We start from the raw sequence: 23,737 nt of genomic DNA on the forward strand, positions 1-23,737 counted from the left end.
CGCCACGTGATTGTAGCGGGCCGGCGGGTCGGGGCCGGGTGGGGGCGGTAGCTTCCCCCTTCCCGGGGGTCGCCGGGAGCTCGCGTCGAGGCAGCTGCTGTGAAATCGCTCCGTGAAGTCGGTGGCGGTCCGTGGAACCCCGCAAAGCCCGTGTCCCGCGAAGGCGGCGCCCACGCGTGTCTGCGTGCCAGGCGGCCTGCCCGGCGCGGGGAGCTGGCTGTGCCGGGGGCTTGCTTGCCTGCCCGCCCACCCCTGCCGGCCTGCCCGCCCTGGCCTGCCCGCCCCTGCATGCCCACCTGCCCCTGCCCGCCTGCTCCTGCTTGCCCGGCCTTGCCGCCCGCCCCTGCCTGCCTCCGGGGGGTGGTGTGCGTGCAGCGCTCGGGGGTGCGAGCCTGAGTCTCGGTGTGGAGCGTGTGCCGGGGGCGCAGCCCGGGAAACGCCCCGCTGGAGGGGACGCTCGTTTCCCGCCCCGCTCACACCCGCCATTCCCGACTTTTCCCCGTGGCACGCCGTGTGCCACGCCGCGCTCGCCTGCGGGGACTCGGGACGGTGGGGCTGGTCCCGGCACCGTTGCCAGCGCCCGCCGTGTGCCTTGCCCCGCACCGCCGGGAGGAGCTTCCAGAAATGTAATTTTCCCATGTTACGTCAGTCGCTGAGTAGAGAACTGGTTTTTTGGGGGGGCCGGGACACCCCACTGACCAGGCGGCTGGAGGTGCGGCCCCCGCAGCGCTCCGCGGAGCGGCTCCTGGGCGGGGCATGCACAGCCGCTGCGGTAACGATTGTGCAAATAAAAAAGTATCTGCAGGCCCGTTCCCTAAGGTACTGTTTCCAAATTGCTTTTATTTCTTCCCTCCGTTTGTGAGTTAGCTTACAAATCATAGCCATTATTCTGAAATTTTAAGTTGTAACACCCATGTTAAAAAAAACAAAAAAAAAAAACCAAAAAGGTGAAGTCAGGCTTCAGCAGTGTGTATATGGTAAGTATTACCTAGGGTACTTAACACTCAATTTGAGCTGTTATTGTTGTTTCTGCTCTGTTGAAAACAAATTTCAAAAAGTATCTTGATTTTTCTGTATTGACAAAGTAGAGGTTTCACCTGCTTGGCGTGCTAATGCTGCGTGAGGACTTTGTTAATGTCTGCTGTGTTGAAAATTTCTAAACTGCATCCAGTGTAGACAGCACTCTTCACAGAGGAAGAATGAGTCGGTTTCTACAGACTATGGGCTCTTTGGGGTGAGGGTGGCACCTCTGGTGTTTGCAGAGTGCCTGGAAAGAATATGGTCTTACGTACTGTTTTCCTTTGGCCCTCCCAATCACATAATGAGAAAGTTGTAAATATGTAAACAGAAATACATGTTATCTTGGAAACATGTAAGTGCCATGCATAATTTTATCTGTACCGCTCAAGCTGGAGATGTCAGCAATTGTGGAGAGCTCTCTCCTTGGAGATATGGACTGGTGAGTTAACAGAAAATGTCCCTCATCCCTGCCTATCTCTGAGGAAGTTTCATGCCTCTGTGCTTTGAGTGAGACGTGGTAAACCTCCTACTCAGCAGAGCTAAATTTGTGTTGAAAATTGGGAACTCAGATCTCCTATTGCAAATAAAAAAAAGTTATCAAACAGGACATTTATGAATGACAGTTGCAGTGAAGATGACAATATCTGTTCCTAGACATATAGAAGTAGGTGGAAAAGGAACACCCAACCTTTCCCATTTTCCTCAGATCAGAAAAAGTGATCCACTACTCTAGTACAAAGACATATTGTGAGACGGATGTAGCTACAATCTCACTGTTACTAGAAGCTGTAATAAGTTGCTTGTCATTTACCAGGTTGGATAGCGTTTTCAAGTTTCGTGGGAGTAAGACATTTTCCAGCATTATCTGTTTCCCTTTTCTGTACAAAGTAAGAATAGTGGTGATACTGAGGTTGTTTGCAGTGACTATGAGATGAAATATACTCTATTCACATTTTTACTTTATCCCTAAACTCAGCCCATTTCTGTTCATTGTATCTCTAAATAAAATTCAGAGGTCTTTTTAAGATTTAAAAATGCAGAGTCAGCAACTTAAAAAAGAATCTATTCAAAATATGCAAATGCTTTCTATCCAGAAGTGCAGATCTCTGGCATCTACATTTTTGTGGGGGGCACTATCATTAAATCCTTGCCACCCTTCCAGTTTCTCATGGTATTCCTGTTCTGCTATGCCGTTCTGTAAGCTTTTCAAATAACTGGCATGTGCACGCTTTATCTAGAAGTTATGATTCAATCATCTCAGTAATAGAAAATGGTGTCCTTTGACATGTGTTAAGATATCTCACCATAACTTTATTTGCTGTGATTAGAAAGATTGTATGATGTGTATTAATTTTTTTAGATTTCTGGCAAGTGTACTAATCTAGCATAATACTTAGGTATTTAATAGTTTTCCACTAGACTGACTGGTTTTATGACTTCATCAAGATTCACACCCATGCCTTTAATGCTCATGTGGCTAGACTGTAAATCAGGTCTCTGAAATACCTTGAAGTAGTCATCTGTCACACCAATTGAGTATGCTGCTGAAGCAGAATAAAATGAAGAGCAAACAAGATGTCAGCTGTGTTTTGGGTTGGGTTGTTTGGTTTTTTTTTCCTTCTTGTCACTCATAAAGAAAGGTATGTAAGGAGCATAGCTTCTCTGATTCAAAATAACATTGTATTTATAAGTTGTGTGGGGGGGGGTACGTTACTTTCTTTTCCAATGCTGCTAAGATCTATGGCTGCAGAAATCTACTGCAGATATTTTTGTGTTATAGGGATCAAGGAGTGATACATAGGAAACTACAGAACCTGGATTTTAAACTAATTGAGATATTAGTTTGAAAAACTGCATATTAGTAAATCTGGGTGGAAAAATAATCCAAAATAGAGAACCAATCATGGAAGTAAATTGGAAAACATTAATGCTGCAGAAAACTTAGTATGATTGCAAAAAGCCAATCGCATATGAGATTGTGATGTGTTACTGCAAGAACTAAAACCTCAGTTTAAAGTCTAAGCCTCATCCCTGTCCGCCTGGGTATTAATATGTGTGTCATTCAGTAAATGTGTAATAGCTGTCAACTCTACCCCTGCTACTAAGTCAGAATGTAAGGGAGAGGAAGCTACCTAGTGTCTTAACGGAAACTGCAGCCACCCCTTGCTTTGCAGCCAATAAATCCACCTCTGTAATGCTACATGAGAAGGATATTAAGGTTGCAAAGTCAAGAACCTGAACAGTAGAAGCATCTAGGCAAAGTTCACACGTGAAACTTGTTTCAGCACTTTGTGTATATGCAATGTGCCTGCTTTAATTATCTGGTTACGTGCTAATGTTTCTTTAGGAGCCCTCTTCCCAAGGAGCATTGACTGCATGCTTACAGACACTGTTTTTCCTTATTGTTTGCTGACAGTTAGCTCTGTACTTCATATATTATCCACAGTTCTAACCCTACTCTGAAGACAAAAAGATCTGTCTCCTCAGGAGCTTTTCTCTGAGCCTTGTCACTACCAGATCTAAGCATTTCACAGGCACTGATGAATTTCATCTTTGGAGCATTCCTGTGAGAGTATGTTGCCCATTTCACAGGCAGTGAGCAGACACTGAAAAATTAAAACTCAGAAGTGTTTATTAATTTGGATGCCAAAGCTGAAACAGCTAGTATTTCTTTTTTTTACTAGAATACCTAACATTTAAAGTTTCTTCACCTAGGCAGCAACCCTCAATATCACAGTACTAGCCCTACCCACACCCATTTTTAGGGGTGGACTTTTATTTTTTTCCTTCTCTATTCTGTCCCTTCCTTTCCTTTTGTCAGCCCTTGTCAGGTCCCAAACTTTCTTGAATAGCCTTCAGAGAAGTAGAGAACCCTCCAAAAATAGTAATTTCTGGTTTTGGCTCACCAGCCAGCAATTCCTCCAAGTCAATGCATCTGCTGCACAAAACTTTCACTGTACCTCTCCTGCTTATGCCCACGGTATCTGTGGGCTCTGCAAGCCTTTGCAGTCCAGCCCTGCAGAGGGGATACAGAAATCAAAGAAGTCTTCTGCATAAACACTCTTTGGAGCTGTTATGCTATAAAACTCTTCTTTTTATTGTGCAGGAACAGGTTTCACTGAGGTGCATAATCTTGTCAATTTAAATGGCTTTAAAAGGAACAATACAACAGCATTAGGGCTCCGTGTCATTTCTCTAGTTCAGGCCACAGAGGTGCTGAAGCACTGGAATAGTTACAAGAAGTTATTAGGGTATGGGCAATATACCATTTATTACTTTGCTTGGATATACTTCTTTCCATCCATCCAAAACCGATTAAATTAAATGCAAAATAAAGATGACAAAGTTCTAAGCAATGTGAATCAAGGTTTTGTAATCAAGTATGTCAGATTTTGGTAACTTCTTATGTGTGTCAGACTTCACTGACTCTGTCTTAGTATTGTACTAATAGCCACTGCAATATTGTGTCATTTTAACAACAGAAATAACAACGAAACTGAGAAACTCAAGCCTAAGAAGCAGCTCTTTTGGGAGAGTGATAGTTACACAAGCTCGAGGTCAGCCTCTGTGGTTTGGATCTGTAGGGAGCTGCAGGAGGTTATCTGGTCCATTTGGTGGAAAATGTTTGTCAAACTGTTCCTTAAACATCTCCAAAGATGAAGACCCCAAAACCTGTGCAGGCAAGCTGCTTTACTGCTTTGCTATCTAGCACCAGAAAAGAGCGAGTCCAGAGGAGGGCCAGAAGGGTGGTCATAGGGTCCTGCCAGTTACACAGCCTCCTGTGAAGTACGACTTTGTAGCAGCATGGTGCTATGGGGGCTCCTTCAGTTTGTGATCATATTCAGAACTGATACTAGGCTCACTATCTATCTGTGAAGTGGTTTAGTTAGACTTTGGAGCAAAATCTCACATTCCCTGCTGAATTTTGTCTCTCTTTTTACTGACACTTACACCAATCTGTTTTGGACATTTTGAATTCTCTTGCTATGCTACAAGTGTTTGGTATCACTTGCAAATATAATATGCATTCTCCCTCTTCCATCACTGATGAGACTATTAAATCATGTCAGGCCTACAGGAACCCACTGTCATCTTTCATTCAGCGCATCCTTCCATAAAAATGGTAATCACTGAAAAATAGTCTTGACTTTGTTTTCTAACCAGTTTTGTACCTACTTTATAATAGGTTAACATACAGGTTTCATTAGCTTCCTTATGGAAGTGTCATAAAAGACAAACGTTCAAGAAATACTGAGGGAATATTTCTTCACTAAGAGATACTGTAAAAAAAATGGCTGAGTGCAGTGAGGCAACAACCACCACCAGAGTGCTGAGAGTTAGAGTAGATGAATTTTGGAGATTTGATTTTTCATGTTTATAAAATATTAAAAAAGGAATAATGTGCTGTTGTGTAGTGCTTGCACTTGCACACAGCAGTAAAGACTCTGCAGTGAGTCAGTGCTGCTAAGAAAAATTACAAAGCACAAATATTTACAAAATCTGTGCATTTGACACATGTACCCACTCATGCAGTCAGCCTAATCAGCATTGCACTTCAGGTCATGATGACTGTTCTTCTGTGAAACATATGCCATCTTTCCATCTGGGTATTTAATTGCATATTTTACAAAAAAATAATTTGTTCTATCATCTTTGTTTTGTTCTTTGCCAGTGTTTTCACTTACTAGAGAAAAATAATTTTTACTTACTAGAGAAAAATAATTTTTACATATGTGAAAGAAAGTAGTTCTTTCACCAGTTAGATACTTTGTACTCATTAGAGTAGTGACAGGTACTGCCCTCAATCAATTAACAGAATGGGAATTTCTGATCCCCAGTTCATCTAATGTGGCAATATACTAAAACATAAAGCTCAAGTAGCATTAGCTGAGTATGTTTACCCTGTTAGAATAGTAAGATGATGCAGAAGAACAGCAATTTTTTCCATCTTCATAAGCGCTAATGGCAGGTGAGAACTAAGCAAGAAACATTTGTTACTGCGACATGCATTTATCTGCTATTGGGATTGTCCGCCACTGCTTATGCTTTACAATACAGAATGCCTTACAGAAAAGCTTTTTTTTTTCTTTTGGCACTACTAACCTTAAATCTAAACTGGGCTGTTGTTACTTGATGAGAGACATACAGCAACCTCTGACAAGCCTGATTTACTTTGGGCTTCAGTCATTCTCAGAGCTTATAAGGAGTTGTGTCCCAGTACAGAAGTCACACTGAAAACAAATGTAAGGATGTTGTTAGCAGGTGGTAGACCTGCAGCATCCCTTGACAATGTAGAAACCATGTGTCTAAAAAGCCCCAGAATTGTTGGAGGTGTGACAATACTTGGAAGAAGCATCGTATGTGCTTGCCTGAAGCTAACCCTTCTTCAAGCATCTGCTTATGGCCATGGAGAGAAGCATAGTTTTAATCACATCAAAGAGAGTTAAGGGTTCCTAAATGCTGAGTAATTATTTGTTCAGCTACTGCCCACTGAAATCTTTGGGTCATGTAACTGCAAGCTGATGGTCTATGACTAAGTCAATTTTGTACATTTCTATAGGTACAAAGCTATCTTGATTTTCAGAGAAAGTAAGGAAATCATGTAAGATCCGCAGCTGGGTCCGCATAAGGTATGAAGATTTGCAGCATTTTATTAATCAATTTTACCTCATTTTATGAGGGATAAATTGTTACAAGATTTTGGACAACAAATCAATAAAGTCAACATCCATGTTTTACTATTCTGTAACTTGCTAGGACTTTCAGTTAGAGGTAGGAGCACTAGAAGCCATCACCCTGCTTAAAGATTCATATACAATCTTAGCTGCTGTCTAAGTAATATTCACAGCAATTATTTCTGTGCATATTCTTTGATTCCTTTTTTAGAGCTATCTTTTTATATTGATGTTTTGAGTGTCTTCATTCTGTCATCCAAAACTGGAGGACACAAAGGTAGCTAGAAAAACGGTGATGAGGGGAAGGAGGCTGGGCCTTTGGCACAGCCTCAGAGATTAATAAGCGCACAGTCTCTGTTCGTGCCATCCCTGGGTAATTTAACATTACCATTAATTTTTACCTGATTTCTCAGATAAAATTTAATGTAGTGAGAACATTAAGGTCAGAACCATAATGAAAACAGTTTCATAGCTAAAAAAGCAACAATCCATTTCCAAGTGTCCATTTTTAGAAGAAAAAGAAAAATCACCTGCTGAAAGCACACACTTTGTTAAAAAAATCCCTGTAACCAGAGCTGCTTCTCAGTGTACATCTTTCAGCCAGCAGTACTATCTCCATCTAGTGTAGGACTTAGTAAGATGAGAGCTCAAAACAGTTTTGTGTTATGACTTGATAGGTGAAGCAAGTTTATATTGTTTTTCCCTTTCAGAGCTACAATTCTCAAGCTAACCTTAGTTCAGAAGATTTGAGGAGGGAGTAGGGGAGAACATGAATGAAGAGGAAGCCTTTTCCATGTGAGAATCTTGCAGAGAACCATGGCAAAAGCCTGAAGATAGAGAAGGTGGAAGTATGGAAGAAAATGGAAGTGACATGCAGGAAAAATCAGTGTAACCACCTCTCCAGTTCACCACCGTAAATATAAACCTTGGGAGCACTGTGTTGTTCTACTAAGCCTTGAGCCCGTGAGAAGGAGGCTTATGTTCCTGCTTCCTGGGCACAAAGCAGAGGCTGTGATGCTGACATACAGCTGCCTACTCCCATGCTGCGGGATCCCAGTGATGGAGGCCTTGCTATATCCTAAGGTGGCTGAGAGGTTTTTTGTTACCATAGGAACAAAAGCAGTTTTACTGATCACAGGATTTTTCTGAAAGAAGATCTGCATTGTTAAAACATTAAACTATAGTGCTGGCAGTCATCCATTCATAAAATGTACATAAAAGGCAAGGGCGACATTGCAACTAGTTCTTTGGGATAGATAAGGAACAACGTTTGTTATTTATATTCCAGACACCAAAGACTATGTATTTGGTATGTTCTCATGACTTTGAAGCCACTGCTAGGGAGTTGCCAAGAGGGACTCCAAAGAACTTGTGGAGGGTCGGGTTTCTAGGTTCCAGCTGTTCCAGCGCTACAATCATGCATCTGCAAAAGGAGGGAGGTGTTTGTCTGCTCTTACATAGATGTTCAGTGCCTTGAAATAGTTTGCCCCTCTCAGCTTCCTGTGTGTGGTTGATGTGAGGTAATTCACTCTGACTTTAAAGCAGAAAGTAAGAGAATGGAAATCTGCTTTCTGAGAGTACTGCTGGAATTTTAAGAACGTGCATATACAGTGCACAGCTCCAAAACCCTGCACTTCGGTTCTCCCTTATCATTTCCATATGCATTTTGGGTACAGTTTACCTCTCATAACTTTAGCTGGCTAAAAAGCAGGAATCTAGTCTAAGCTATTCAGCTCATTTTGTAGGCTACAGAAGGAGACAGTGCAAGGAAACAATGATTTCTCTGGCATCCTACCTGTCTTTAATGCTAGGATGGATTGTCTGATGAGTGCCTATTGCCATTGCCTAGAGAGGGTGCTTATGCAAACACATAGACAGGTGCTACACTTCAGGACAACTGCGGTTAGGTGAGAAAATCTCATTCAGCAAAGCATATGCATATACTCTAAATTATAAACTCTCTAAGTTATTGAGGCTTAATCTTAAAAGGGGCTTGTTGGCTTATTATGGTATTTATCATCATAAAAATAATAAAGTGGCTGTAGAATTAACCTGACTCAATATACTATTAATAATACTCAATCCAAAATTAGTCTGAGAAAAAATTACTTCCCTCCCCTCCAGACGCACTGGCACATGTACTCCTGCTGGTTTAAAAAAGCCAGAGTAAAATTAAAGAAAATAAAAACCACACTTAAATTTAAAAATATCTCTCAAAATGTTTGCATTTGCATGGATTAAGAGAGCTGGGCGCCAGAAAAAGTTGTTTCAAGTGTCTCCAGTAATTTTTTTCAGAGCATAATCTACAATCCACCGAGATTTTTTTCCCCCCACTTTGTGAACATGTAAGATAAGGGCATGTGAAAGCAATTTTTCATTGAAAATTGCACAGTGAGTATGCATGAACCAGTATTTGCTTTATTTCAAAGTTCCACAGCCCAAATGCAGCTGTAATTTGCATCATTTACAATTTTGCTGTAAACTGACTTGGGACATCTGTCTACATTACAGCCAGACGAGGCAAAAGATAAGTAGGAAAAATGAAAAACTTCTAACATAATTGATTTCCACCAAATAGCACTGTCTCTGGCTGTTACAACAATTAGTTTATCAATTTAATGTTGATTACGACTTTCCCAATAAGAAGCAGGAAAGCTTGCAAACATCCTCTGAAGAGCAGTGCTGAAGAACAGTCTGGCACTGTTCCCACAGGAGCCAATACAGTATCTAATACATGTAGTTGTGCTTCTAGTATGTGTATTTATTTTACTTTAAGATATTTTCAGATGTGTTAAGCCAAAATCTGCCTTTACAACATTGTCCTTCTTTGATAAATTTTATTTCACTATGCTCAAGCTAAATTTATCCTGTGAAGGCATAAGTTTGGGCTTGGAAAATCTATTTCCTTCAAGTCTGTGCTTCAAATGATAACAGATTCTAAACATAGAGCAAGAAAGAAAGATTGCATTGAGAAAGCAATCAAGGTATTGTCTACATAAGATAATAATCACATTTTCAAATTTGTTTGTAAGAAAACAGCTTTAAGAGCTCAGGGAAGCCCTTAGAGAAGCATGCAGTTATAAGATAGTGAGGAATCCATTGATAAAGAGATGGGAGCTCCAGAAGCAAACCGTTGAGAATCACTTGATTTCTTAGAAGTGATTTTTTAAATACTTCACGTGCATAAGCCAGAAATGTAGCTACAGAAAAGTGCATGTGGTTTTCTAATTTTCTATTTATCTGGTTTTCATTATATCCTGCAATATATTTTCTTTGCTTTGATTAACCTACTGTTGCACATACAAACAGGGCATCAAGCATCTCATTTCAATACTATGGGTTAAAAATATGATTCTGCCAGTAAGTTAATCTCTGGAACTGTGAACAAGAAGGAGAAATTGAGATATCAGTCCACTGTGCTTATATTAATGTGCCAGTACGCTAGCAGCCACAGAAGAGATCACTTAATTTCTTCAGGATGAATTTAGTATGAACTTCAAGCTATAACAATTAAATTTTTCATGAGCTTTCCAGAGTAGCACATGGTGAGATTGTCTTAACCTAACCTAACCAGTCCTTCTCAAAAAAAAAAACTAGCACTGCCATAAGAAGAGACTTTTTCCTTTTCAGACAAAGACAAATTATAAAAACCTTTGTCTTACCTAATTTTAATCATGATATTAAATTTCCTGTAATGTAAGCATTGTAATTTCTGTGTTCCCTGTTTAGCTGGCAGGAGATACACACCTTCAGAGAGCAATTACAGTTTATCCCAGATCACCCCCACTTATCTCCCTTATCTTTTTCTATTGACCATACAGGAAACACAGCAAGTGTTACCTTACCTTTGGGCCTGACCTTGGGCAACTCAGGAGGATGTCCTCTTTGACACAAATGGCCGTCTAGCTTTTTTAGCTTTGATCTTTTAGACAGAATATATGTAGATCCACATAAAAAAAGCTACTATAAAACAATACATAAAGAGTCGAAGGGTGGGGAGATATATATATATATATATTTATCAGTGTATATAAATAATTTATATGTATAGATATGTAGTGTATATATGTGGTATGGAGACACTATATATAGTCTCTATATACACTCTATAAAGTATATATATTTGTCATATATATCATATATATATATTTGCTATCTATATATAATCTATGGATTATATCAGACTGTGTGTGCGTGTGTACATATATATATATAAATATCAGTCAACATTTTGAGAAACAAATATTTTAGCTATAACAAAAAAATTTTGTTTGCCCTGGAGATCACTAAGTTCTCTTCCTGTGGCTGCTAGCATACTGGCATATTCATATAAGCACAGTGGTCTGATATCTCAGTTCCTCCTTCCTGTTTGTGGTTCCACAGACTAAAATGGAAGAAGGAAGAGCGGCCTCCCACTTCCTGCCTGATGCTAGGAATATAGATCGTAAACAGCTGACAAGCTGATTTATCCAGAACAACAAACACAACCAGTCCATGGAATTAATTATTTCAAGATATTTGAGCTCTTTGAGTTATTTTTAGTGATTTCCTCCAACAGACATACCCACCTTCCTCTGCATAGACCAATTCAGTTTCTACAAAATATGCGCTACTTTGAAGCGTTCACTTTCAAAAGACGTTCAGATCTGTGGTGTTCCAAAGCAATGTTTTCCCAGTGGCTCACCTGGCTCTCCGCAGTCACTGGTGGCTTGCTGCAGCAGACCAGCCTGCAGTGCCAGTGGGAGTGATGGCTGTTGGAAGATGTCAGATGAACGGCCAAACCAGTAAGATCAACATGCTGGGAACCACTTGGTGGCAGTGGGCAGTTCAAGGCATGGGTTGGGAGCAATACCTGCTCTGTGCAGATGGTAACCTGACTTTGCCCCAAAGCCTGGCCTGGTTCTGTCCATGTTAGCAGAAGATGTGATTGTGGTGGTTTTTGTTGCCCTGTCCTATGTGGGGTGATTGCTGTGCTGATCCTCCAACTGGGCAGCTGAGATGAGTGGTCAGCAGTGATTTTGCCTGCCCAGGCAGGATCCAGCTGGGTTTGCAGTTTGAACGAGCCTGGCTCATTTGGTCCTAGGTGGCTTGGAAACAAATTCCACATACTTGGTGACGGAAACACCAAGACTAAAAATATTAAATAGGTCTTGCATGGCAAATAAGTAATGAATAGCACATGTGAGAAGTGGTGAAGAAAACATGATGGTTTTGGAACAATAGTTAAGAATTAAGTTTTATGTTTAGTGAGTACTTATTTTGTCATACCCAGTGATGGAACTGTTACCCCATTGCAGTACTTTTTGATCTATAAAAATTAAATAAATCTGGCTCTGCACAAAAATCTGAATGTAGATATGGTAGCTGAAACCTTGAGAAAGGCTTAGACATTCATATGGTGTAGCGTCACCCATAGTTAAACTAAGTTAAATATTTATAAAGTTAAGTAGTCTTCATGTTTTAAAATACAAATGATCTACTTCTTGACATTTGGAATATTTACCCTATCTATATTCATTTTACTATGTGGGAGGAGAATTATTGGGATCATTGGGATAGGATTGTAGTTCTGCTTTATTGTGGTGATTCCTCTGTTTCTGCATCTGCCTGTTTTGTCAGCAGCATAGATAGAAAGGCAGTGCGTACAACTCTGATTTGTACAGGCACACAGTGAGACCAATAACTGTATGCTTTTAGTTATCTAAAAGTCTATGTTATATCCCCAGAATCATTCAAGTACCTGTTTCCTAATGAGATCAAAAGGGCTGGACACTTGCACACCTGTGTGGATTGACCTGTAGTTATTTTTTGGCTTTTACCTAAACACTCCAGAGACTTCCTAAAACTGCACACTGCCATACCAGCAGTAGGCACCTGCTGGGAAGATGCCTCCATCAGGGAAAAAGTCCACTTGGGGCTCTCAGTGCAGCAGGAGCCACAGGCAGAGAAAGCAGCTGCCTCACCTATGCTGTGCAGTGCAGAGGAGGGGTCCCCCATCCCCTTCCCAGGTGGCAGGGCTGGTGGTGTGGAGCAGGAAAGGATGGAGCATAGCCTGTGCAGCGACAGGACATGTCTGACCCCGCAGAAGAGGGTGTGGGGCCTGCAGGTGGGTGGTCCAGAAACAGTCTTGGGGGCAGTCTGCGAGGTCCTCGCCATCACTGCTGTCCCTGACAACATGTTAACAGGATCCTACATCTGGCTGCTGTTGTTTATTCATCATGTGACTCTGGTATGTGCCCCAGCATTTACTGTTGTTGAGCCAGCCCATATGCCAGGCTGACTTCTGTGTACCTATTCATCAACAAAGGGCTGAAAAAATTAGGCTGGCACATCCTTTTTGTGGAGCAGGCTGCTCACGTAGCAGATCTTGTCCCAGAGGCAATGTTACCTGAAGAACTGGTGAAGACTAGGAGGGCTGGGACAAATCTGAGCACAGCACTGGCACCAGCGCTTCTGTGCAGGTGTTTAGGCAGCAGGAGCTTGTGAAGACAGATGTTTGCTGTGCTGCCTGATACAGGTTGCCAGGTTGGGGCACCAACTGGTCATGGAGAAAGGATGAGGGAGGCTGAGAATCTCTCAAAGAACTGGATCGGACCTTTGGTCCACACCATCCCCACTCTAGGCTGCAGGAAATGGTCTAGCAGTGGTCCTCACATCCTTTCACTGGGTACAGAGGAGTGGATTGGGACTGGGCGAGGTGGTGTATCCTCTTCCCTGTATTTGTGGCCTACTGAGGATACAGCTGGAGCATTCAGGAGGTGCCTTGAAAGCTGGCAATGGGAGCATAGGCAGGTATACAAAGATATGGCCATTTGCTTAGTTTTTCCATATGGCCTAAGGCAATGTGAGATTCAGGGTAGCATTAAAAGTATTTAATACATCTTGATCTTTTAGTATGATCTAAGCAATTTATGGATACTGAGGAAAGATCACGATTAGTGAAACCCATTTAAATATTATACGGGATAGATTTTTTTTCAGGGGCTTATACATTTTGACTTAAGCCATTTAAAACACAGAGGAAATTAAAGTCTTCTCTGAGGTTCTGATGGATGGAAAACTTAAATGCTGACATTGTACTGTTTATTAGATCCAAGAATTAGAATATCCAAATTAAATCAAATGGAAAACATTAGTGGATTTGTAATTATGACTTCAGTATGATGGGAATGCATTGTGGGTTTTCTGGTTTAGAAAGCAAATGTTATTTAGAAGCCACTTCTCTTAAAAAATCATGAACATAAACCACCAGTGTTAAGAAAATCCCCACCAGAAGTATAAAAAAATGAAGCTAATTCTATTTCAGACTACTGAGCTTTTTGTTCTCTTATAACAGCTCTGAGTACATGGAACCTATTATGTTAGATGAGCATGTTACTTCTGGAAAAATTCACTGGTCTCAGTGAAATGAATTTTTTATTTTTTCTTCCTCAAAGAAAAAACAATGCCTTGGATTTCATTTTTCCCAGATATTAATGTCAAAGCTGGTGTAAGCAGCATGTCACTTAATTAATTCAGTAAATTAAGAGACTTCCTGTTCTAACACAGGTGTTTACACTCAGAACATGCTTCAGTGTTGCCCCTTATGTCTTCAAATTTGTATTCTTAGATTTTCTTTTAAAATCTATGGTCCTTTTCTTGCAAGATCATGGAGTATTTTGTGTTACCTTTGGAGCTACGTAGATTGCCTCTGGTGCCTAGCTTCAAACCTTGACTGTCCAGGGACTACCATTTCTTTAGGTTGATTAAGCAGCTACATGTGTCAGAACTCACTGTGAAAGTAATGTGTCTGGAGTCTGTGTTCATGTTTCTTTACAAAGTGGATAACAAATTCAGTCACAAAAGTCACAGAGATGTACACCAGAAAAGCATCATAAAACCTGTGCACCAATTAGCTGGATAAAAATTGGTTCACAAGTTGTCCATCCAAGAAAATGGATGAAAATACGAATGAGCAAAAGAGTAAGAAGTGGCTTGCAATATTGAAAAATTCTAATCTACTGAATCAAAGCAATTGCACATCACTAACTGGCAACCCTAAGTAGTTTGTTGTCTTTAGAAAAAACATTTCACTTGATAGCTTTGAGTAATTACCATAATATACATTTTCAAAGACACATCTTCCCAGAGAAGCTATCTGAAACTGATGGCAAGTGGCAGCAAGTTGTTGTCTCATCCATCTACCACAACAGGGAGTCAACAAGCCATATGAAAAAGGAATAGTCAATGCTTCACAGCCAGAATGCAAAGATGTTGTAAGCTGATACCACAGGTATCTATTCTGGGTCACTTCTTCAATTGTGATTTTGTTGACGAAACAGATTCAGACTTAATAAATTTCTAGATGCTTTATAGATAAGTGAGAGGAGCTGAAAGAAGATGAAATTCTGAAATTAAAGAACTTGAGAATTATCTGTTAGAATTTTAAAAAATAAGTATCTCAGTCAGGAAACAAATAAATACACAAATCCAAACCAAGGACTAGCTGATGGGAGACAGAACTGCATCAGGAAACTGAGAATGTAAATCAGACCACAAGCTAATCCTGGGTGCATCACCTGCAAAATAAGAAATTTTCATTCTGTGAATAACAGAGGCATTTTATATAAGGCATGAAAGGCAAATTGTGGTGGGTTTTTCTTTTACTCAACTCAATGTTCAGGCCCCAGGTCAAGAATATTGTGTGTGCAGGGCACAATAAGAAAGATGTAGACGAGCTAAAAGGACTTCAAGGGACAGCAACAAGAAAGATAACAGTTTAAATAACATGATCTGTGAGAAAAAGCTGAGAAAACAATGAGGTACATGATTTAGTATATGAGAAGTTGTGGAGAACGGTGTAAAGAAAAGTGATTTGCCTCTTAATATGTCAAGAAGGAAAGACTTATTTGCCTATGGGAAAGTTAGTTTCGGGCAGATAAAAATAAAACTTTATAATATGTATGTAGTTTATCATGTGGAGATCAACTCTTTCATGAGACACCACAGTAGTTTGAACAATGTCTTTCAAAAGTGATCTATGTATATGTGATCTTAGAATAGGGAGCAGATGGGGTCACCTCCTTTCTTTGAGGTCGCAGCGTGGCATCTGTTACCTCTGGGCCTACACAGCTTCTGCAGACTGATTACTTTTGCTCAGTTTTAGAGTGTAGCCATAAATGCAAGAATGAGCACTGGATTCTGTCATTGCACTGGAGATACCCACGTTTTATGGATTGTTGAAACATGCTTATCAAGAGGTGCAGAATGAAACTCATTTTTTCTTACCTCAGAGTTTCCTTGCGAAAGGTGACTAGTATGTAAAGCTTGTTGCAAAACTTGTTATGTTTGGCATCTGCTACCACTGAATGGTACCAGGGAGTCTGGATCTGTTCTTTTTCCTCCTTCACCCACACTTCACATATTTTTTCAACTTTATTTATATCTGAAAAAGAAGCCACAGGGGGTTTTTAAAAAGGGAAGCATCCAACACAAACAAGTGTTCCAATTCACATGAAGCAAGATAGTAATCCTGAAACATAAACCAAAATCACTTAGATCATTCTGTCACAATATAAATCCTGTATACAGTATTTTCTTAAGAATTCTTTAAAAAAAATGATCTTGTCTCTCACATTTGTTCAACCTGATCAGTTATTTTTGTCAGTAACGTATCTGTTTGTGATTACGTTCTGCCTTATCATGGGATCATAGGAAGTTGGAATGGACGTCAAGAAATTTCTGGTACATCCCACTGCCATGTACTCATCTGTCCACCTATCTGACAATGCACACAGATCCATGTTTAGAACATATGATTTTTCATTTTTCAGTCTAATTTTTGGAACAAACTGAGATGAAAATTTCAAGGTAGAGGGAAAAATACTGCATGCCTAAACAGAACCTGGGACAATATAGTGATCCCCTCTGCTTGCCTTCCAACATTTTGCTCTGTTAACCATGTGTTTTGTTTTCCTTTTCCTCCTTATGCTATTTTACAGCTTATTTTTCTAGAATTGTTGCTTTCTAGCTTCTGTCTTTTCTTTGCCCTTATTTCCTGTTATCTTCACAGATGATGGTGCAAAGAGAACTCAATTAAATGACTTGCTATAGAAGAGCCATCAGCAGCACCATATCTTTCCACTGAAGAAAATGGAAATGCAATAAGCACAGAAATGATGCTGGTAATTGTTGATAATCATCTCAAGGCTTTCCCAGTCCATTTTTTCTTACTCTGATTGCATTTATGTTGTGATCTGGACATGCTACTTAAGGACATAATGTTGTTGCATCCAAGCAGCTCTTGCTGCCCTCAGTTCTCTGGCAGCTGCTTGTTGTTTCCCCCGGACATCAGATTCCCTTCTCTGCTCTTTCAGCATGGACCTGATGCCAGCACCATGACTGAAACCCAGGCCAAAAGTGATGGCTGACCTCCCACCTGGGTACTTCTTATGGGAATCTGATCTGTTGGAAAAAACCTCCCAGTTCCATCCTATTTCTTGGAAGGTGCTCACATACTCAATGTAAACCTGAAGGCAGGAAATAACTCGTTAAACAGAATGGTTTTTAAAAATAGTGAAGACTGCCTGGAGAGTAGAATCCCATTTTTCTAAACTCCGTGATGATGCAGTACAGTCTACCAATGTGTTACCAAAACTGTTTAGATATGCTAATGTAAGTTTTTGCAGTTTTTTTAATCAATTGTCAACCTCCTTTGTGATATTTTTTTTCTGTTTTAATTTCAGTAACTGTCACTATGTCTGAATTGTTCTACAGCCAGTGCCATTGTTGGGTGAGGGACCAGCTGGAAAAGTCGATGACAGCCTCTGCTCTAGATGACCTGCTGTCCTTTCCAGCGCTGTTCTGGAATGGATCCCCAAGGTTAGCAGCTGTATTGTGAAACTCCAGTTTATAAATTATGATTTAAAATGGAAAAGAAGAAAAAACCCTTATGCACAAAGAAGAAATGTCAAGCACCGGGTTATTTATAATATAACTCATTAGGCTTGGACCTTTATGTCTAATTTTATGCTCTATCTGCAAGAAAAAGATTTAAAATAGTTGAGAAGCATGTTATATTTTTGAACATCTGATAGCAAAGTTTGTTTGCCCTGAAAATAGGGAACAAAAGAGAGCTTGGTGCAGATTTAGTGACTTGCAATGTGATACTTGAGGTGCTGGAGCATGCCCAGAGAAGGGCAATGAAGCTGGTGAAAGCTCTAGAGAACGAGTCTTATGAGGAGCAGATGAGGGAATTGGGGTTGTTTAGTCTGGAGAAGAGGAGGCTGACGGGGGACCTTATTGCTCTCTACAACTACCTGAAAGTGGGTTGTAGGCAGGTGGGGGTCGGTCTCTTCTTCCAGATAACAAGTGACAAGACAAGAGGAAATGGCCTCAAGTTGTGCTGGAGCAGGTTCAGATTAGATATTAGGAAAAAATTCTTCACTGAAAGCGTAGTCAAGCACTGGAACAGTCTGCCCAGGGATGTGGTAGAACCACCAACCCTGGAGGCATTTAAAAACCGTGTAGATGCAGTATTTAGGGACATGGTTTAGCAATGGACTTGGCAGTGCTGAGTTAATGGTTGGACTTGATCTTAAAGGTCTTTTCCAACTTAAATGATTCTATGAATATGATTCTGTGATTTGCTTCTGTAAAAGGAAGACCTATGTTGATCTGCTCTGAGCAGTTGTCTAGATGACACCCATCCATTTCAGTAAGGATGGTGGGAAATTCCCCCCAAATATTGGGACATATGCAAGGTTCCTTTCTCTTCTCTAGACAAGAAAAGTAACCTGCAGTAATGGGGAACTTCATTAGTTTCCAGAAAGAAAGCATGTAGGTCCTTGAAGAAGACAAATCGAAAAAAATGAAGAGGTTTTGCATTTCGCTGATTAAAAAAATTATCAGGAATACTTTTTATATGCAGGGACTCCCATCATTCCTAGGAGGTGGATCTGTTTCAGAGCTGTTACCCAGCTTTGATACTCGGAAAGGATTCTTAGCGATCTTCCACTGTCTCCACAACATCCATCCTAAAAGGTCTATTAATCTATGTGCTAAAACAGAGATGAAGATGAGTAGAGGAGTCTAAGGCTCCACTGATGAAAGTAATGAGTTAGTTTATCAAAGAGCAGCTAGAAATATAATTTTTAGAGAACATTTCTTTAAGAGGCATTGTGAGTTGACATGGAGTGTACCCAAGGACATTTACAGCAGCAGTGCCTGTGAATCAGGATTTAGTTCGTTGACATTAGAAATAAAGTTCAGTTAGGAGAACAGCTCCATCATCCTCTCAATAGACACCATGGGAAAGCAGATAAACTTGATGTATTTCATGTTATACAAATAGTAACAATCTCCAAGAATTCATTAATTGATGTCCTAAAGGCTATGAAGAAAAACATTACATTATAATTCCCAGAGCAACAGCTGAGGTTATGATTATGCAAAAAATAAATTCAGTGAAGTCCAAAACTAATGTCAGATTTGGCTTTCATGAGCTGATTTTCCCCAGCCGCATTCTCACATCAGTTTGGGTTTGTTTTTCCAGCTCTTCGAGCATAACATTTCTTTGCATGGCTTTAAGTGTTATGAAACACAGAAGGAACTCAGGAAGGACCTATAGCCTGTTTTTTGCCCCATCCACCATGTGATATCTGGGTCAGTCCTTTCTTAAACTGGTTGGATCCCAACTCACTGGGGAATTCAGAAGCACCTGGATGACTTTACTAGTATTCCTTTCATGCTTGCAAGACCGTCACAAGGTGAAATAGTCTGCTGCTGCTTCTTATTGCTTAACAGCATCCAAAGTGCCTGGGAGTAAAAGTTGTGAAGACTGGGGGCATATACAACTTTTTTCTTATCTTACTGCCTTTACCTGATGTGGCTTTATCCCTGACTCTTAGTACTCTCTGTAAGCTTTTATCAGAGATAATCCTAAATCCTTCACTTATTCTTTGATTTGTGGAAGCACTACAGAGCTGAATATTTTTTTTTCATTTCATTTATGAGGACAAAGACTTGGACTGCATTTTGCACTATGAAGTTTTGTGACCTCAAATAAAGAGATCAGGCAAGCACATGCAAGCCATATTAATACCCTGTAAAAACACAAGAAGAAAGCAGTATGTTAACATATGGGGATGATCTGTTCAGGCAAAATGAAGTAATGCAGTGCTTTCCCAGGAGAATAATATTAAGCACTCTCTGAATATTAATTAGCAGAACTAAAGCAAAAACATTACAGTATAGCTGTAAGAAAGGGATATGTGCCACAGCACTACTGCAGGGCCTGCTGAATGAATACACGTGCAGTGCTTTCTGGTCCTAAGCTCCTATGTGTATTAAGAGTTAGTGACATTCTGCAAGTAAGACGATGAAGTAAATAGATATATATTTACTGCTATATACACAGCATATATATTTCATAAGAATAGATCTCTGAACCGTCCTACTCATGTAACCTGTCCCATGGAATATAAACAGGCAGGGCTTAAGTGGTTGTTTATGGCACTTGACATGAAAGCATCTAATTTGTTATGTCACTAGATGGTCACCTGCCAAAAGCTGGCCACATCCTGTTACCTGCTTATGTGTCAATAATATACTTATTCTGGCTGTCTGCAGTTAAATGAAGTCAGTCAGGTTTCCAGGGAGTATAACACTGTATGCCATGAAAAGACTGAAAGGGAATTTGGGTGCAGTGAAAGGAGGTGAATGTACACTTTTAAACTTTCTAAGTCATTCAAGCCTTCAAGCCTAATAAAGTCAACAAAACACACTAATTATTTAACAAAAGGACCTGCATATAAGAGGAGATCTCAGACACTGGGCGGCATCTAAAACCTGGAGCTGCCTAACACAATTAGTATTTTTATACATGTTCCATCTTACTCTATATAAATATCTTGTATGTGGTAATGTTGTTTGCCACAAAAGAAATGAACCTGTTAAAACTCAAGAAAACCAACTGATGCCTGGAATTGCACAGACATATTTAATAAGGGCTGTACATTCCAACAGTGAGAAACTCAGAGTGATACCCTAAGATGTTTCCAAAATGTTGTCTGGAAAAAAACTCAACACTTTTTTTTCTGGGAGTCCAGGCTGGTAAGTGTCAGGATGCACCAGGCAAGGACAAGTGCCATTTGCAATGGCTGTGGGGGGATCCTGGTGGTGTCCTCTCCTGCTCTGGGCAAGCATGGGCAAGGCCAGCAAGGCAGGCGCTCTACAGTGTCTGGAGTTCACCATGGTACTGGATAGTGCTCTGGACAGATTTGGCAGTGAGTAGTTGAGCCAGGTCAGTGTAAACACCTGCACTGTATCTGAGCTGCTAACTTCTGAAGAGGAATTCCTCCTAATTGGTCTGTGCAAAGAAAACTAATTTTAGGCAGGGAAAAAAGCAAATATTGGCCAGAGAGCAGATAAGAACCTAGGTCTGCCCCAGCTGTGTCTTGTCTGTGACAAAGAAAAGTGAAATAAATTGCAAGGTCATTGCACCCTGCCTGTATCAGACTGTCTTTCATATTCAATAAATGATGTGTGATTACAGTAAGCAGCTAGCTTTAAGGGAGTATATTTTGGCAAGGCCTCTCCTCTCTCTCTTCAGCACTGGTACAATGGCTTTGTGCCACAGTATCCTCCTACCTGTCAGAATACCTCAGTCTGAATGCACCAACTGCTACTAGTTGAGGAGTAAGACTGGTGTTAGGCAGCTGCTCTGGAATGCGTCTCAGTGGGGCGAAGTCACTGGGCAGAGAGGTTGCTCCCCCATACCTACAAGGGTCATTCTGATATCAACAGGAGTTCCCTCTCTGGGCCAAAGAGTGGTGGTTTTAGGAGCTAACAGGCTATTTTGTCTAGGTCTGTTTGTGGAGGATACAGCAAAGTGATTGTCTCCTTCATCTATTTTTCCCTTTTTCCCTCTCCAAAATGACTCTGTCAAGATGTGTTGGGTTTTTTTGTTGTTTGTTTTGGATTGGTTTTTTTATACTTACGGTTGTTTTTTTCTCATTGCTTTCCCTCAAAAGCTCAACATTTGAATTTGTTTCTTCTATGGGTAGCATAAACTGAAGACAGATCTTGTTTGCTTCCCTTTACTGAACTTCTCTTGTTAAAAATGACTGATGCTTGTTTATCCTCTCTTTTGTGCTTTGAACAGATATCAAATCCCATGCTTTGAGAAAGGAATATAGAAGGGGATCATGGATTCATCATCATTCATCATGCACTTCGATGTGCATGTGTGTGCCTGCACTGCAAATGAGGCTGCAGATAAATTCATTTGTCTGCTTGCAGTGAGCTGTGATTAGACATCTGACTAGCTGGAAAGTGACTATTCATTACACTGAAACACTACAGAGCTAGATTAACTTTTTTTGAGGCTTTTCAAAGGCACTGTTTGCACTTTCTGGCATCCACTGAATAATAATAATAATAATATAACCAAATAGCTTCTTAGTATTTTGTAATGCAATACCAAATACGAGCCCATCTCATTGACTGGGAGGCCACTGGGTTAGGTCCTGTACAAACACCGTATGTTTTGGGTCCCTACAAAAGGTCTTGCAGTCTAGGTGAGCAAGACTGAGCCACAGAGGGCTTTTTTTGAGGTTGTCAACTTCCCCCATAACTCTACACCTTTAGGGACTTGCCATATAACTCTGCCCCAGAACGTAAGCAGCATTTGAGACAAAAAGTCTCACTTCTGCTTTACAGTAGATGTCTTTATTTCTCCACTCCCAGTGCAGGTAGCTTCCTAAAGGCAGATTTGTCTGTCATGGGTGGTGTGCCCCAGGGTAAGCACCATCTGGCAGCGCAGAGGCAGTGGAGAAACCCTGGTGTCAGCCTCTGGCTGGCTGATGGCACACAAGGATGGCCACTGTTTGTGCCCATATTTGACTGCTGTCTTCATCCCTCAGGTCTGCTAAGATCAAATTCATCATCAAACAATACCGGACTGTTAGGTGCCTGATCCAAAACCTGGAAGTGTAGAGGACATCTTAATGAGATCATCAGCTCCTTTGAATCACTGGGTATGTTCTTCAGCCATAGAACTGACTGTTCAGTCCTTGAAATGACACAGGTAACCTTCTAAGCCTGCGCTGTATATAACAGATACAAATATGTATTCCCCTGCCTGCAAACATCTTGGAGCAGGGATTTATCTAAGACAAAGTCCTTAACAATGTCCAATTGGAGGGGTATTTTCCCCTGTAACTATATCAAATTCTTACCTTCTAGGGTGGAATATGCTGTTCTCATATGAATAGTCAGTTTTTCTTGGAAATGTAAACAAAAACAGTGTATGCACTTTTAGAAGAATCAAATAAAATTGTATTTCTGCTGCTACTGTAGGGAAAACACTTGAGCATTCTTTCTTACCAGCTTTAACACCAAAGCCTAGAAAGTCAGAAAATGTACATCTAGCATAGGAGTATCTTTAAAACTCCAGTAAACTCTTTCAATGCTCCGATATTGAAATATCTCAGATAAATTTCTATTTTGATCAGATTTGGTTTTGTAAAAATTTGTGTCTGTGTGTGAATGATTGAAGGGATACAGAAAGCAAGTCAGGCTTCCTAACAGAAGGGAAGCTGGAGAATGTAGCTACAGTACTTTAAATGAAGCCTTGAGTTTAATAAAATATGGTTATCCTCAGAGTTGACCCTTTACCATTTCTTCAGCTGCGAAGGATGTATGCTGCAACACTAGGTCCTTGACACCATCCAGAGGTTTTCTGATGTCACAAAGACCTTCAGAAAAACAAGTTTTTAATGTTTCTATTTCAGTTTTAATGTTGCATGTCTACCTCGTTTACTGTACCATTTCATTAGCCTTTTCCATTTATTTAAACTACCTATTGTTTCTTGTCTTAAACTATAAATGTCTAAGGGCAGTGGATGTCTTTCTGTGCTGTATGTACCAGTCCCAAAAGAGTTGTGACTCATCATCTATAACTAGGCACCCAAAGTACTATAAAATACCTTTGTGGAGGATTTGCTGTGACTCAGATAGAAGATACCTGGTTGTTACAGAACCTGCTGTCAGAGGGACTGCTG

At 40.4% G+C, this 23,737-nt stretch overlaps 1 long non-coding RNA gene across 3 annotated transcripts; it reads left to right on the forward strand.

Annotated features, from left to right (window-relative positions):
• Positions 1 to 128: 128 nt before the first annotated feature.
• LOC308056822 lies at positions 129 to 23,182 on the forward strand. Of its 3 annotated transcripts, none has more exons than XR_013924985.1 (3): positions 129 to 1,459; positions 16,747 to 17,555; positions 21,838 to 23,182. It is a non-coding gene; the product is annotated as an uncharacterized lncRNA (long non-coding RNA). The 3 variants fall into 3 exon arrangements; XR_013924986.1 differs by having other exon boundaries at positions 16,747 to 16,858; positions 17,420 to 23,182; XR_013924987.1 differs by lacking the exon at positions 129 to 1,459 and adding an exon at positions 7,077 to 11,479 and having other exon boundaries at positions 16,747 to 16,858; positions 17,420 to 23,182.
• The last annotated feature ends 555 nt before the right edge of the window (positions 23,183 to 23,737 follow it).

Source organism: Falco punctatus, assembly GCF_963210335.1.
Source record: "Falco punctatus genome assembly, chromosome: Z".
Taxonomy (NCBI): domain Eukaryota; kingdom Metazoa; phylum Chordata; class Aves; order Falconiformes; family Falconidae; genus Falco; species Falco punctatus.